At 39.5% G+C, this 16209-nt stretch overlaps 1 long non-coding RNA gene across 1 annotated transcript in view; it reads left to right on the top strand.

The window, feature by feature from the left end:
* LOC149125098 (uncharacterized) overlaps nucleotides 1-12489 on the top strand; it is a 121522-nt gene extending 109033 nt beyond the window's left edge. The window contains exons 2-3 of the long non-coding RNA XR_016212572.1: nucleotides 1734-1832; nucleotides 11787-12489. This is a non-coding gene — a long non-coding RNA (uncharacterized LOC149125098). The remainder of the gene's footprint in view (nucleotides 1-1733; nucleotides 1833-11786) is intronic.
* Nucleotides 12490-16209: the final 3720 nt, after the last annotated feature.

Genomic DNA, 16209 nt, shown 5'->3' with positions numbered 1-16209 from the left:
GAAAGACACAAGCATATCCTCGACCCTTGTTTAGCAGAAGCCTTTTTGCAGGCTTTGGAATCCAGGGCCTGAATTCTGTGTCCACTCCTATGTTTATGGCAGACATGCAGGTGGGATGGGGTCTAGCAGCTGCCCTGAGAGCCTGGGGTTCCTGGGGACTGCCACAAATGTGGGGATCCTCACTGGGTGTGGATGGGATGACCTCGCATGGGTTATTGCCTCGAGGTCATCAAAGTTCATCCCATGAGTATTTGCGGGATGGCTGACCAGGCATTGCTGCATTGTCTGCTGTCATGTCATTTTCACCATCAGAGCTCTCTCTCCCTAAGTCATCAACTGTTGTCTGTGAGACAGGGACCTGGAGTGTCAGGCTCTTATCACTCACAGATTCATTATGTTTGGTAATCTGCACAGGATTCTGAAAGGGGGTATCTTTCCCATGTTTGATTGCTTAAGAGCGGCATGACACACCAACTCTAGCCAAAGGAAAGACATGTACAGCACTGCTGCCATAATAATGCAAATTCCTAGTACCTCAGATGTTGATGGCATTCTACAGGGGTTCCCTATGCTAGACAGACAGTGGTGTATCAGACAGTACATATGCCCTGTGCTTAGTGGGGGACTTCCTTGATTCGTTAGGTCAAGGCCATATGCCCACACGGTGTCTCCAGAGTGTCACCTCTCTCGAATGAGGGAAGATGACATGGTTCCGAATTCTGGGATAATCAGTCCCTTATGTGAATACGCCGGGCAAACCGAAAGTAAAAGGAGGAACCGAGAAGCACGAAACCATCCAATCACAGCCTGTTGCCAGGCAGTTTCTGTTGCTGGTGGCCATCTTGGCATGGCCTTCTCATTCCACATTTCTCCCATCAAAAATATGGTATGAAGGGCAGGTTGGACAGGTGAGCAGCTTTAGAGTCAGATGTGTGCTATCCACCCTCAGCCTGCAGTGCTGCATTAGGGATCTTTCTGTCAAAGAATTTCATTTCCATTGGAAGAATCTCTCTCTCTCTCTCTCTCTCTCTCTCTCTCTCTCTCTCTCTCTCTCTCCTCTCTCTCTTTCTGCCTTTGTCTCTTTTTGTCTACTTCCCGAATAAATAAAATTTAGTTTAGTTTTTCCATAAGACACATTTCCCATGGAATTTCATATTTTTATGTATTTGAAAAGTAGAGAGACAAAGTTTGTTGGGTTTTTCAGAGACAGAAATCTTTCATCTGCTCTTTCATTCCTCCAATGCCTATAGCAGCTGGGACTGAGCCAGGCTGAAGCCAGGAACTGAGAACTCCATATAGGTGTTCCATAGGAGTAGCAGGGACCCAGGTCATCACCCAGCTGCATCAAAGATCACTCATAAGCAGGAAGCTGGGATGCAAAGCAGAGCTGGGAGTGTAACCCAGGGACCCTGTTCTGAGATATGGATTTTTCTGCTGGTGTCTTCCCCACCAAATGACCACTTTTTCTGAAAATTTTTAAGTACAGAGTGGCCTTCTGAATTGAAAAGTTCATTTGCCCAATGAATTGATAATATTAAATGAAAATTAAACTAATACACATTAATAAAAATGTGCTATTAAGTCACTTTTTAAATTCTTTAATTTTTTTTAATTTTTACTTTTATTTTTTTAAAAGATTTTTTAGGTTACTTTGAAAAAAATCTTTGCCTGTGTACAGGAGCAAGAGTTTGATCAACAAGGTTAACTTATTTTACTGTTCTCTATGATTGTAGCCTGAACTCTTAAAACTGGGCCAGCCTTGCAAGGAGGATTCTGGCAGATGTGGGGGGTGTTTCAACACATGAGCCTACTCCTGGAGAATGTGTTTCAAAGTAAGTTATATATTCTTTTTGTCTACAGAGGCCAAGACCTCTTCAACAAATATTTATTTTCTTTGAAATGCGTTGCCACAAAGTGTTTGTTTTCTTATGGTTATGGCATATGCTACAATAGTATTTCATCTGATTTCATTTTATAAAACTGATTGTATGGCCGGCGCCGCGGCTCACTAGGCTAATCCTCCACCTTGCGGCGCCGGCACACCAGGTTCTAGCCCCGGTCAGGGCACCGGATTCTGTCCTGGTTGCCCCTCTTCCAGGCCAGCTCTCTGCTGTGGCCCGGGAGTGCAGTGGAGGATGGCCCAGGTGCTTGGGCCCTGCACCCCATGGGAGACCAGGAGAAGCACCTGGCTCCTGCCATCAGATCAGCGCGATGCGCCGGCCGCAGCGTGCCGGCCGTGGTGGCCATTGAAGGGTGAACCAACGGCAAAAGGAAGACCTTTCTCTCTGTCTCTCTCTCTCACTGTCCACTCTGCCTGTCAAAAAAAAAAAAAAAAAAAAAAAAAAAAAAAAAAAAACTGATTGTAGGTAAGTTCTGAGGAAAATTTACTATCTCCTGCAAACAGAACCATAAGCAATTCTCCTGGATGCCATTAGGAGTATAGCCTTCAATTCTGCTTTTCTAGTGATATATTTGCTAGGAAAGTAATGCTACATTAACATGAAAGCAGTAAGTTAACAATTAGATTGAAATTTATCAGGCAATCAATATCATCACTTATGAAATATAAATTCAGGTAACAAATAAATAAAATTAAGGACTAGCAATTGTCCACTATCGTTTTTTCAGGTTTGATAGAACAATAAAATTTTACTTTCAAAATTTGATATTAAAAAAGCCAAAATAGGAACAAGATTCTCGGGTAAATATCTCATTAATAAACACCATGTAACTTTGATTAAGTTAACACAGGATCAAAGATTGTGAGTGTCATGCTATAGCTAGTGTTAATATATAAGATAGCTCAGTTTATAGAAATCTCTTACTCTATTGAGGTTTTTGTTTTCTCTCCTGCACAAATCTCGTGTGAGTTTCACCATCTGTTTTTAAAAGAGCAATATACCTGTCTAGCCTCCAGCTATTTTGCCTGTGACTCCAGCAATCAGATGAAACATTCAATAACTTGACAGAAATAGCAGCTCTTTCTGTTGGGAAGGCTCCACCACACAAACAGCTTTTACCTCCCTATAGGTGTGAGCTTCAAGCCTGTTTTCTTAGGGCTTGGCATGTCAACCTAATAGCAGTTCACGGAAATGCCTGTGAATTGCTGGGTGGTTGGGGTGCAGGCAGCAGGCAGGATATACCTTTTGAGTCTAAATCCAAAGTAAAGTAAGATGTCTTGGTTTGTGGGATATACACTGAACCAAAGAGAGGAGAGTTAAAATGTACATATTATTTCTGGGGTAAGTGGGCACTGACTTTAGAAAGAACATATAGAACATCCTAATCTTATTTAGATTCCTTTTTAAAAAAGAAGAAAATATGATTTTTAGTTCACAGTGTAAAATGTAATGCTTTTAAGATTTATTTATTTACTTAAAAGCAGAGTTACAGGGAGAAAAAAGGAGGGATGGAGAGAGAGAGAGAGAGAGATTGATCGTCTGTCTGCTGGTTCACTCCCCAGATGGCCACAATGGCCAGGGTTGGGCCAGGCCAAATCCAGGAGCCAAGATCTTCTTCCAGATATCCCACCTAGGTTGCAGGGACGCAAGAACTTATGCCATCTTCCACTGCTTTCCCAGGAACATTACCAGGGAGCTGAATTGGAAGTGGTGCAGGTGAGACTCAAACTGGTGCCCATAAGGATGCCAGCACTGCCGGGGGCAGCTTAATCCACTGTGCATCAACACCAACACCTAAAATATCATTCTATCTTACTTTAACTTACAGTAAAATTTAAAACTATTCTATCAGTTTTCTATTTGAAAAATATTCTTCATTACAGAAATATGAATAGCTAAAAATGTGAAAAGAAATCATAATGGACAGAACTTTAGTTGACTCTCAATGAGCCTCGTCCTTGTAAAATCCCTTCCTGGCTGAATGTGAGTAGAAGCATTGATGGTGAGTGACATAATTCTCATGACTAGCACCCTTAAAGAAACATGTTTCCTCCAGCTCTAAACGGAAGGGTAAAACAGAGAGAAGACGAGTGTAAGAATGCCTGGCTTTGAACGTAGAGGGGCCCCAGTAAGATAATCTGAGAATAGGCTCTAGAAGCAGACAGCAAAAATATGGACGACAGCCAGCAAGAAAACAAGGGCTTCAGTCTTCTAATAAAGGGATCAGGTTCTACCAACACTCAAATGAACTGCCATCCCCAGATTCTCTGATGAGAACATGGTTGAAAACACCTGCGCTTTAGATTTGAAAGACTCTAAGCTGATGATGCACCCCACCCTTCCTATGCTTCACTGAAAATGATTGCCCAGAGGCAGGGCTTTGCTGTTGGCAGTGCTTGCATACTTATCAAGGGCCCTGGGTGCCAGTCCCTGCTCTGCTTCTGATTTCAGGTGCCTGCCGATGCACACCCAGGGAGGCAGCGATGATGACTCAACTAGTGCTATCCCTGTCACTGATATGGGAGACCCAAACTCAGCTTCAGATTCCCGACTTAGACCTGGCCCAGGCCTGGCTCTTGTGGGCTCTTTGGGATTTGAACTGAAGAATGGAAGATCTCTCTCTCTCTCGCTCTTGCTCTCTTGCTTTCTGTCTGCTTCTGTCTTTCTGCCTTTCTTTCTTTTTTGTTAATATTTGATTTATTTATTTGAGAGGTAGAGTTATAGACAGTGAGAGAGAGAGAGAGAGACAAAGTATTCCTTTGGCTGGTTCACTCCCCAGATGGCTGCAAAGGCTGGAGCTGCCCTGATCCGAAGCCAGCAGCCAGGTGCTTCTTCCTGGTCTCCCATGTGGGTACAGGGGCCCAAGGACTTGGGCCATCCTCCACTGCCTCCCCAGGCCACAGCAGAGAGCTGGATCGGAAGAGAAGCAGCCAGAAGGAGAACCGGCACCCATATATGGGATGCTAGCACCGCAGGCAGAGGATTAACCTACTGTGCCACGGAGCCAGCCCCCTGCCTTTCAATAAATAAAAATAATGTCTCACATTTGGACAATAATGATTTATGTAACTACTTCTCTGTTATTGGGTGTTTGACAATTTAAAGTATATAGTTTTTTTGTTAAGGGTGTAGCCTCTGAAAGTAAGCTACTTATGTGTATATTTTGATTTGGTAAAATAATTGCAGTGTGACTTCGTGAAAGTTACTTAACATTTATGTGTTTCCATATTGTAAAATAGATCTAATAATAATATTTATATCTTAATGTGTGCAAATTAAATGAGTTAACACTTATACAATACTTAGAAGACTTCCTGGAACATAGAATGATCCTCAGTAAATGTTAACTATATTTTACTCCAAGCTTTTGTTTTTATGATTTTTATGACAAATGGATTATAATTGTAAAGGCAGATAATTAAATCACTGGATCAAATTTTAATACAAAGTAAGACAAAATTATTTCCTATAGAAAATAGCTTGTAAATTTTAAATTATGGAGAAATTTGAGAATGCTAAATATTTTAATGGATGGGAACAGTTTCCAAAAATAGTAAGTGGTTAATTCTACCTGCAATGTTAGTACTTGGATAGTATTTTAGGTCATGTTTTGCCTACATTGAGACTTACTTAGCATAGAATTTTTTATTTCCTTGGCTCAAATATAGTAACACTTAAATTTATTTGTTTCTACTGGATTATTTTAACTGAACCATTAGAAGAAAAGGGAAATATATTCTTTAATCACATCAAAAAGAAAAGATGGCAATATACTGTTATAAAATCACGAATCAATACATAGTGCATATACAAGTATACATTCCCTGGGGGACAAAAATCAGCACTTGCTGTCTTGGCACATACACATCAACTAGAACAGAGGTCGCCAAGCACAGATTTTATTAATCTGTAGATTCTGATTTAATAAATCTATGGTGAAGTCCAAGCCTCTGCATTCATAAAAAGACCTTGAATTAAGCACATGCTGCCAACAGACCTCATTTAAAAAAATTATTTATTTGATAGGTAGAGTTAGAGAGGGAAAGAGAGAGACAGAGAGAAGGAGATATTGCATCCACTGGCTCACTCCCTAAATGGCTGCAATGGTCGGGACTGGTCCAGGCGGAAGCTAGGATCCAGTAGCTTCATGTTTGTCTCCCATGTCAGTGCAAGGGCCCAAGCACTTGGGCCATCTTCTGTTGTTTTCCAAGCACATTAGGAGGGAACTGGATTGAAAGTGGAGCAACCGGGACACAAACCGATGCCCTCATGGGATGGCAACACTGCAGATGGTGGCTTAACCCACAGTGCCATGATGCAGGCCCCCAGACCTTACTTTAAAGGCAAACAGGCAATCATCAGTCTAAACCAGCAGAACTGAAGGCACGTATGCCTGTTTACCATGGACAAAGGATCTTTATTGAATTTTGGCTTCTCTAAGAAAAGGATCTATTATTTTTGGTAGAGCAGAAATCAAAGAATATGTTGGCAAACATAATTTACAGCAACTTCAAAAATTCTATGCCACAATAACTATGATTGTTACAGTCAGTTTTACATATAGGGTAGCATAGTTTCCAAGATCAGAATGCTGGTTCATCAGAATTTAACCCTTGCATCTAGTTGGCGACTTAGAGATCACATGTGGCATGTGGGCAGATTACCTGGAGAATATCTTCGCTACAAATCGACCACTTAATAAATTCAATTGTCCACAGGCACTCAAAAAACAATATTGACTCAGAGCCCATGATAATTCTTGGGCCACTGCCAATTGTACTGGAGAACCTGCTGCAGAGGCATATTTGCACTGGCTCTGCTTTTAAACCTATTTTATTTACAGCATAAATTGAAATTACTAGGCAGTAATAAGCTTTATCTTTTTAATTTCCTTTTTTTAAGTTCCCGTCATGATTTTGCTTTCTAAAAGCTTTTCCTTTTTGTTTGATTAATTAAGCAAATTTATACGCCCATTTACAAGGCATTTCCCCAAGTGTTACTGGAAAAACTAGACATACATTTTATATGCCACGTAAAGGGGGTTTGAATTATAAAGGATCCATCTAAATGATACATAAAATTTCTCCTTTACAATTAATATACGCACAAGGAAACTAGAGCTAGCAGGTTAGCACGGGATTAAAGTGCTTTCACCGGATCCATCATTTTCCCAGCACCAATCTCTGGCTGACTCTCTGCTCTCATATAATTAAACAAAGCTTCTATTAGGTTTAATTTCATTAAATGAACTAAGTATTTTCACTTTGTCTCTAATGTGATGACAACGTATCCAAGGAAATGGAAAGTGAGGTAACTTCAGTTTGCTGGAGTTCACCTTTAAGAACAAAGAGATGCCTCATTTGCTGCTGCCTGGTATCACAATATACTTTCTCTGGCCTTTCACTTGGCTCCAGCTTGGGACAGGCATATGCGACTGAATGCGTCAGTGTCATTGGACCATATATGAATCGAATTACAATAAACATTTAGAAAAAGGGAGTTAAGATATTTTATGGACTAGTGTTAAAAACAAAGAACCAAAAATGCATGCAGAGTCATCTACCCTTGCTCTCAGGATTCCTTTGCTTTCCCACACTCACACCAACCTCTCTTACCTATGTAGCTTTATCCAAAATAATTGAACTGAACCTTAGTTTCACGCAGTTTTACTAAGCTTCATAAACTAGTCTAACTCCATAGACAAAACTAATGTATATGACTATGGGATTGTGTTGGAACTTCACTTGTATTTGGGTTGGAGAACAGGGAAAAATTCATGAACAGGTTTCTTGGAGTGCACGGAAAAGTATGTTTCAGGTTTCTGATTAAACACAATCTTCATAGACCAATGATTGTCACTTCCAAACACACAACATTACGTAATATGAGTATTTAGAAGAGGTAGCAACTGAGAAGGTCTGGAAGGAAGTTAACAAGGACAAGCCGACACGACTCAATCTCTCAGAGCCCGGGGTGTCTCCACTGTGCTCCCTCACCACTTACCACAACCACTGCATCTCTGTCTGATCCTTCCCACTGCACACAGGTGCCGTCTCTGATTTTCCCTTGACAGAAGATCCAATTGAAGAAGCAAACACCCTCTTTTCAGAGCGCAGATACACTTGTGTGATTTGGTTCACTCAAGTGCCCATTTTTGAAATGAAATAAATGGGTCACATCCACTAGGTGAGAATTTAGTTTAATAGAGATTAAAAACATGTAGAATATCAAATATGCTTGAATGTGGCAGTTGTTTGAGCCCTGTTTAGCAGAATAGGAAAGAGTTTCATTCCTATTTTAAAATTGAACCTAGAAAGTCCTAGTGCCAGGAAGAAGGAAGATTACCCCTTCCTGCTCCCCTCCTTCTTCTCACTGGCCCTGGTCACTCTCTACCTCCTTTCTCACCTAAATCTCCTGCCAAGCACCCTTTCAGTTCCCTCTGCTCTTTATCCCCTCCTTTATGAACTATGGTCACCATGTTGCACAATAGAGCTCCTGAACACATTGTTCCTAACTGAAATTTTGTTCCCCTTGACCAACATCTCCTCAAATCCTCCTCTTACAATAGAATAAAATAATGGACAACTATAAGGACATTGGTGCTTTGGCTGTTAATAATATCAGAATGTATATAACATCATTACTCTTTACTGCTCTGTAGATTTTAGGGAAATTCTGATTTATGCAGTAATTACAAATTACTTAAAGATTTAATACCCTTGCCATATAATTTACTTCTCTTGATGTATATAAATATTGGCCCATTCTATATTCTTTAGATCGTTTGTCAGATTTATCCATTCTAATTACAACTATACCAATAGGTAGTGAGATAACAAGTAAACATAAATCCGATGCATGTGTTCCTTGATTTTTCTTCTATCTAGTTCGAGAATTTGGAGGATGCGCAAATCTTTTCATTTCCTTATGAATCTTTCCAACTACTCAGAAACAACATTAATGATTTGAAAAATAAAGCCTTTGTATCACATTTATTATTTAAGTGTCAAGTTTTCACACTTCATCATCAAACCAAGAATTTTGTCATCTTGTGAAAAGATAGCAAAATTGCCTGCACTGGTGAGATTTGTAAATTGGAGCTGAGTGTGAAGGTAACATGATGAGAAATGCACATTAACCAACCCAGAGTTCAATGCAAGATTAACACTTCAGCCAAGACGTGTGTGAAAGGTTGCTAACACAAACTAAAGATTCAAACTTAAGACAAGGAGGTTCATATAGTTACATGATTAAAAGAAATTTCTGGAAATGAGAAGTACAACTTCTCTTGCCTTGGCATTTAACATATTTTAAAATATATTTTAAAACAAAACAGAACTTACTTATCCTAAGCCAGATTCTTCAAGCTGCTTAAGGAAACATATTTCATGCCTCTCCCCTCGAAAGAGAAAGATATTAGGGTTGTTTAAGGTGAAACACAGGAAGCCTGCTTAATAACTGGAAGAGCAAAAGAAAGCAGAGTAGAACATGAGCTTAACTCTCAGCATATGCTACCCACTTTATGCCTTCCTTCACTATAGAGTACTCATTGAGCGTTCAACGGCACACAAGCTTCCTCAAATTATCCATGTGCAAGTCACTGAGACAACTCTCCAGCTATAGAGTCTTCAGACATCTGGCACTTGTCTTCACGAAGAAGAAGAGGTTATCAGTCTATTTATTTGTCCTCTTTTTCTTTTTGCTAGCAGACTTTAATTTTAGAACACTTTTAGAATCACAGCAAAACTGAACAGTCAATGTAGATTTGCCATATACTTTCTGCCACCACAGATGGCCAACATCCCCTGTTATCAATATCCTCCACTTGATCAGTACATTGATTGCAACTTATGGACCTATATTGGCACACCTTAAAATCCTCTATGCTCCAACTATTCAAATCTCCCTCCTGCATAATACCTAGTAACTGCTGATTTTGCCATCTCCATAATTTTTCCTTTTCCAGAATGACATATTGGTGGAAGCATACAGAATGTAGCTTCTTCAAGTGGCTGTTTTTGCTTAGTAATATGCATTTAAATTTTCTCCATATCTTTTCAGGGCTTGATAGCTCATTTCTTTGGATGTACCACAGTGTGAGTATTTGGTTTTATAAAAAACTGTCAAAATTCCATCATGGCTATACAATTTTGCAAGCCTATCAGCAATGAACGAAAGTTATTATTGCTCCACATCTTCATGTATATTTCATGTTTGTAGTGTTTTAGTGTTTGGATATTTTAATGGGATTGTAGTTGTATTCACTGTTGTTTTAATGTGTGCTTCTATGATCAGATATGATGTGGAACACCTTGTTGTATGCTAATTTCTTATCTTTATACCTTCTTTAGTAAGGTATGTGCTCAAGTCTTTGGATCAATTGTTTAAAAAGATTTATTTAGAGCCGGCGCCGCGGCTCACTAGGCTAATCCTCCACCTTGCGGCGCCGGCACACCGGGTTCTAGTCCCAGTTGGGGCGCCAGATTCTGTCCTGGTTGCCCTTCTTCCAGGCCAGCTCTCTGCTGTGGCCAGGGAGTGCAGTGGAGGATGGCCCAAGTACTTGGGCCCTGCATCCCATGGGAGACCAGGATAAGTACCTGGCTCCTGCCATTGGATCAGCAAAGTGCGCCGGCCACGGCGGCCATTGGAGGGTGAACCAACGGCAAAAGGAAGACCTTTCTCTCTGTCTCTCTCTCTCACTGTCCACTCTGCCTGTCAAAAAAAAAAAAAAAGATTTATTTATTTATTTATTTAAAATGCAGTGTGACACAGAGGGAGAGACAAAGAGCAGATCCACTGGTTCACTCCCTAAATTGTCATATGCACCAGGAGGAAGCCAGGAGCCAGAAACTCCATCAAGGTTTCCCACATGGGTATCTGGGGCCCAAGTACTTGGGTCACCATTCATTGCTTGGCATATTAGCAGGAAGGCAGATCAGAAGCAGAGTAGCCAGGACTTGAAACAGCATTCCCAAATGGCAAGTCAGTGTCACAGGTGTAGTACCTGCTGCATCAAAACGCTGGTGTCTGGATATTTTTTGAACCAGTTTGCTTTCTTATTGTTGACATTTGAATTTTTTTTTTAATTTTGGAAAATAGAGATGTATAAGATATCTTCTTCAAATTGTTTCTTTCCAGCCTGTGGTTTCTTTTTCTTTTCTTGATATTGGCTTTCACAGAAAATAAATTTTTGATTTTAATGAAATCCAGCTTATCAGCTGTGTCTTTCATGGATCATGTCTTTAGCACTGTATCTAAAAAGTTATTGCCGTACCCAAGAGCAGCCAGATTTCTCCTGTTATCTGTGGAGGAATTATAGTTCATGCATTGAAATCCTGGTCCTCAGTCAGGCAATAGGAGACTTGGTATTGGTAGAACCTTTAAGAGGTACAGGATTGGAGGAAGTTCATAGGTAATTAGGGGCCCTGTTCTTGGAAGGGGGATAATCTACGAGTTCCTGAGCTAGTTCTCATCAGAGATTGTTATAAGAAACAGCAGGCCTGGACCCACTCAGCTCTCTGGCTTCCTGTGTTATTTTTTTATATTGTTGTTGCTGTTTTTTAATGGTATTTTTTATTTATATAAAGAGAGCAGATTTCAGATTTTATCTATACAGATTTAAGAGCATAATGATACTCCCCACCACTTCCTCCTTTCCTTCTTTTTGCCATCCTTCCTCTCTCCTTTCATATTTTTCTTTCAGTCTCTGCAATGAGGTATATTCAATCCACTTGACAATCGCAAGCTCAGTCCTCCACAAAATAAAGAATTCAACAAGTAGTAAGTAGGAAGACCACTATCCCTTAGGAGTATAGATAAGGGCTATAAATGATCATCAAATCTCAAGATGTCGATTTCACTCGTATGCATCTCTTTTCACACAAGCCCCCACAATGATGCAATCTACCATGAAGTGGCACAGCAAAGAGGGCCAGAGCTGCACCACTACTGACACCGTGCCTTGAAACCTCCAGAACCGTGAGTTAAGTAAACCTTTTCTCTTTATGAACTTGGTCTGTCTTGGATATGTCACTATAGTAATGGAAGCAGACTACCAGGTTTTATAGGTTTGCATTCTGTTTTATTTCTTTTAAAGATTTATTTATTTTATTTGAAAGGCAGAGTTACAGAGAGACACAGAGAGAGAGATCTCCCATCCACTGGTTCGCTCCCCAGATGGCTGCAACGGCTGGAGCTGCACCAGTCTGAAGCCAGGAGCCAGGAGCTTCTTCCGGGTCTCCCACATGGCCCAAGAAAGGGGCCCAAGGACATGGGACGTCTTCCACTGCTTTACCACACCATAGCAGAGAGCTGGATGGGAAGTGGAGCAGCCAGGACTCAAACTGGCGCCCATATGGGATGCTAGCTCTGTAGGCAGAGGCTTTACCAGCTATGTCACGGTGCCAGACCTTATGTTTGCATTTTAAATTTAGGTCAATAATCCATTTTGACTTAACTTTTGTGACTTGGAGAAGGTTTATGTCTAGACTTTTCTTTCTTTGTACGTGCCTATCCAGTTGCAGCACCATTTGTTAAAAGATTTAACTCTTTGTATAGCCTTTGTTCCTTCATTAAGCATCAACTGATTCCATCTGTGTGGATTTCTGGGATCTCTATTTTTTCCTAATATTCTTCCTTGATAACTATAGCATTATCATAAGTCTTGATATCTGTTAGCTTCCATCCAATAAGTTTGTTTTCTTCAATATAGTGCTGGTTGTTCTGAGTCTTTGGCCTCTCTGTATAAACTTTAAAATCAGTTTTCAACTACTACAACACAATTTTTTAGGATTTGGATTTGGATTATATTGAATCTACAGGTAAACTTAATTTATTTTTTGATTCCTTTCACCAGAGTTTTGTGGTATTCCTCAATAAATATTCTCCATACTTTGTATATATTTTTAGTGCTAGTGTAAATTTTATGTGTTTATAATTTCAAATTCTAATTATTCATTGTTGGTATATAGAAAAAGGATTTATTTTTGTATATCAACTTTGAAGAATTGTATGCTTTTTCTTTTTATAAAGATTTATTTATTTGGAAGGTAGATTTACAAAGAAGCAGAGGCAGTGAGAGAGAAAGAGAAAGGTCTTCCATCCACAAGGTCACTCCCCAGATGGCCGCAGCTGCCCAAATTGAACCAATACAAAGCCAGGAGCCAGGAGCCTCTGCCAGGTCTCCCACATAGGTACAGGTACCCAAATATTTGGGCCATCTTCCACTGCCTTCCCAGGCCACAGCAGAGAGCTGGATTGGTAGTGGAGCAGCCGGGACTAGAACTGGGCACCCTTTTAGAATGGTAGATCTTGTGCTTGACAGCTTTACATTTAATTTGCCCAACTTCTTATTTTCCCTAACATCTGTTTAAGATTTCCTTTTACCCCATTATTTCAGATGTATAGACTCATTTACCTCTGCTTTCTTCAAAATCAGTATATTTAATAGATTTCTTCCTCTTCATTTAAAAATATAGTCAAATCATTTCCCTCTTTTCTCACTGTCCCATAAAATTGTGTATTTTTATTTATTTATTTCATATTGAAATTGAATTCCTTCAGCTCTTTCTCAGCCTACTTGTTTTACATTTTTCTTCTTAGTGCAAAATTTTTTTGAGAATCCTCAGTATTTCCTGTCCCAAGTTCTGAAAGTGTGGTTCTCTTGACCCACTGACTCTTGTTTGGCTTGATAACTTACGGAAATCCTTCTGTAAATATCACCACTGCTGCCTGGTCAAATGGTCTTTGTTCAGTCCTCAAATCATTTGACCTTCATATGGCAAGTAATATTTCCACTTTAACAGAGCAGGAATATGGAGTCTCAAACAAGAACTCTCTACTCCAACTCCTCAATTAGGTATCTACTGTTGTATAACAAACTCAGTTGTCTGAAGTGTTACATATTTTTTCTCATATTTTCTTTGAGTCATAGGACATAAACTTTCTATACTTTGTTTCCTCATTTTTAAAGTGCAATGAAGAATACATGCTTGTTATTAAATATTATATTAAAAATTAAATAAGTTCATATTTTAAAAATTTGGCCCAGATCCTGGCATCCTGGCTGAGTGTAAGAGTTTAACAAATACTATTTATTAATATTAGACTTCATAATATTGTATGAAAATTAAATAAGATTATATATATGTTATAATATACTTTCGGTGCTTGACTTGGCAAAGGATATTTATTATGTGATTTTGTTTATTAAGTCTTGTTATTATATTATAACAAACTTTTATGAAGTGCTTCCTTTATGGCCAAGTTATGTGCAGTCCACAAACAGGCACTTTGCTGTAAGAATTGGAAAATAAAGATTCTCTGTAGGTTGCTTATCTATTACTGGAAATTTTGACATTTTCTTATGAAGAATGAGAAGGAAACTGAATAGCAGTTACTGGATTTCTGTGTGGAGACTGAAGCAAAAAAGGGTCTTCACGACAGGCTAACTTTTCTCAGAGCAGTTTTAGATTGTGTTAAACAAAAGAAATGCAATAATTATATACAACATGGGAAGGGTTTGGTGGCACAGCAGGTTAAGCAGCTACTTGTGATGCCAGCATTTCACGTCTGCGCACTGGTTTAAGCCCTGGCTGCTTTGCTTCAGATCCAGCTCCTTGTTAATGGGCCTTGGGAGGCAGTATATATACCCAAGTGCTTGCGCCACTGCCACCCATGTTGGAGAACCAGATGAAGTTTTTGCTTCTGCGTCAGGTAAAGGTCTGACTATTGTAGGTATTTGGGGAGTAAACAAGCAGATGGAAGATCTCTCTCTTGTTCTTTTTTCAACTAAAGAAATAAATAAATTAATAAAAATGCATATAACATATAAACAATCAAAATGTGAGGGCTCACTATTGCCTACATTAGTGGAGCATGGGAAGTTTTAGGGAGCAACTCTGTAGTTCAATCTCTTTGTTTCCTGGATGTTATTTGGCCACCAACTGGTAGGGTTTCCATGGCTGAATTAACACAATAGGAATGTTTTGTGATTCTGTTTAGTAATAGGTAGAGATGGAAGAGAATATCCATAACTGATGACATTGTATTCACATTACTGGAGTTTACTTGAAGAAACACACAGCTAATTCTAATTAGTTTCATATTTACAACATGAAGGAAATAGTTCAGTCTGAAAGAATTTAATTATTATCCAGCAGATGTTTCAATATATAATATGCTTGGTGTTAGTGGTATTTTCTGTTCACCTAGCCAGTCATATAGGAGAGTTGATAGGCAATTACATGAGGTGGGCTTCATGGCCCAATGGTTAAAACTCATCTTGGAATCTCCACATCCCATACTGGAGTGTCTGGCTCAAGCCCCGGTTTCTCCACTTTTCATTCAGCCTCCTGCTAGGGTGCATCTTGAGCTGCTGCAGATGATGGCCCAAGTATTCAGTTTCTCTCCTTCACCTATAGGAGATCCGTATGAGGTTCTAAACTCCAGGTTTCAGCCTGGCTCAGCCTTGAAAGATCTCATTCATTCTCTCTTTCTCACTCTCTCTCTCCCTCATCTCTCTCACTCTGTTATTCAAATTTAAACATTAAAAATTAAAATTAAAGTCAAGACTATGACCAAATATTCAGCAAGGTAACTGGGGTAATTCTCATGATGAAGTGAATGTGGGAGGTTTTAGGTGTTTTCTTTTTGTTTAACCAGGCGTGAATCCTGAACATATTCTCTACCTTAACATTGGAGCATAATGTTTGCCCAGCTTAACATTTGCCCAGCTCTCACTCACCAAAAGCAAGTTTCACCAGGAACAGTAGGGACAATTTAATTATTTCCTTGTACTCCTCTGATGGAGGCGATGATGATCTTCAGGTAGGTAGAAAGGAAGAGAACTGGAAAGGCGTGGTGAAAACAGATTGAACCCTCTTTTAGTATGTCATTGTTGACTGAATATTAGTCTGATAAACACAGTTGGTTCCATAAATCCTCATAGTGATTAGAACATTTTATCACAGCTTATTAGATGGTGATAAAATGTATAGTTCTGTAAATGTCCTCATATGTGCAAGAAATTACCAACGCTGGTTTATATGGAACCTGTACTACTAGTTTTAATTAACTGAAATCATCTGCTTGGAATTATGCTCTCAATTTAGCTCACATTTCAATCTCCATAAATTCTTTCTTGGTACCTTACTCTTTAGAATGCAAATGCATCCTGTGCCAATCCCCAGGAATGTCTAATGGCACTGAGCAATGGCATGTTGTAGGGTATTCAGCAATCATAGGGGATTGCAAATGTTACATTAAACTAGCTTTGTTACACTGATTCAACCTGAAGGACAAACAAAAT

Source organism: Oryctolagus cuniculus, chromosome 8 (assembly GCF_051225735.1).
Source record: "Oryctolagus cuniculus isolate XC-2025 breed Fujian yellow rabbit chromosome 8, ASM5122573v1, whole genome shotgun sequence".
Classification (NCBI taxonomy): Eukaryota; Metazoa; Chordata; class Mammalia; order Lagomorpha; family Leporidae; genus Oryctolagus; species Oryctolagus cuniculus.
The sequence above is the reverse complement of the archived record's forward strand: the minus strand, read 5'-3'. Positions and strand labels throughout refer to the sequence as shown.